Raw genomic sequence first — 1,637 nt, forward strand, 5'->3', positions numbered from 1 at the left:
TTAACACGTAGGGCTTTCGCGACCAAGTGACGTCTTCGAGCGCGTTCGTGCCCCCTGTGTTAGCGGTAGCTGCGGTGTGGACAGGTGTGTGGTCTAACTCCGTGTGGCCACGAGCCAGCAGCACGAGTATGTCCCTCAGAGAGGGCACTAGCGAGGGGGCCCATCACTCGGTCGGCGGGGGCCCAGAGGGAGCCAACCGACGCAGTGGAGGAGGGCGTGGAATGGGCGGACGTCGCGCACCACCTGCCTAGCAAGGGCTGTGTGATGGACGTCGGGCCCCACACATGACAAACCTTACTAACTAGCTTTTTGCCCATCCAAAGATGGGTGTATTGCAGTAAATCTGAAACTTGCAAGCGAAAAGCAGACCGCGACGTGATATTCATTGCATCCATTCGTGTGCAATTTGTAAGGCCGCGGTGACACAGACTTATTTTATTTAAAGGTTATAATCCCTTGTTCATCATGACGTCCTTTTTACTTCTATATCTCAATAGCGGAGATCACGTGACGTGAGGGTTCTGCCTTTGTAGTGAGGGTTGTGGGTTGACGCCGAGGAGAGGGGAGGAGGCGCCTCGCCCCCCCCATGTGGAATGACGTCACCCGCTAATTATTATTAATGGCGGGGGGATGTCCATTTCGAGGACGTCACCTGTTCATGATTATTAATGAAAGGGGCTGTTCGATGTGGAGTGACGTTCCCTGCTCATGATTATTAATGAGGGGAGGTTCTCCATGCGGAGTGATGATACCCACTCATGATTATTAATGAGGGGGGCTGGTCGACGTGGAGTGACGTCACGCGTGGTACACAGACATTCTTGGCTCATTATAGTAGTTAATTTGCTGTGTCGGGTGGTGGTGGGTTTAACGACACATTTACGCAAACTAACCCAAATGAAACTATTTTAAGGAGGTATTTGGAGATTTTCTCCACATTAAAAATAATGCGTTTGGTGTATTTGACTGCTCTCAATGTCCACATGATAAGCCACTTCGTTGAGCTATCATTTGTGACCAGGTCGTTCCTGAAAAAAGAGGTCAGTGGGCCTGAACAGGTAAAATAAATTTTAATTTGTTGATGTAACCCCTGCAGCCATTAGTAGAAGAGCTACATTCACCCAGATGACAAAAATGAATAGTAGAGTATTACATCGATTAACGACATCGAATAGTGACGATTCAACGAAACGTATCGCAGAGAATCGTGAATGAACCGGGGCTGGACTGGTAAATACTGTATAAGCCTTGACCTCAAATTGACCTCAATGTGAAGACAATCTCGTAGCGGGGTGTGTTGGAATGTGAGCCTCCTACTTTGTAAACAATAAACTCATACGTGGAATGGAATAACATGGTATGGAATGGATTTTTTTACGTGGAATGTAACACATACAAATCAATTCCATTCCGCGTTAAAGTCCACGTAAAAGCAACAACAGTAACATCTGACTTGCGTAACGTGTGTTTGTCGCAAAGTTATCAAGTAACAGGGGCTTTGGGTTTTTGTTTTCTCCCAAACTATAAAAGATGTGGCTTGCGAGGTTAATCAACAATCAGACTTTGTCAACACAAAGAGTAAAAACGCGGGTGAAACTCCACACCCGTCAACGCGTGCTCTTTCTCACACACTGAGA

This window comes from Lethenteron reissneri, chromosome 26 (genome assembly GCF_015708825.2).
Source record: "Lethenteron reissneri isolate LAM-NWPU_2019-01 chromosome 26, ASM1570882v1, whole genome shotgun sequence".
Taxonomy (NCBI): domain Eukaryota; kingdom Metazoa; phylum Chordata; class Hyperoartia; order Petromyzontiformes; family Petromyzontidae; genus Lethenteron; species Lethenteron reissneri.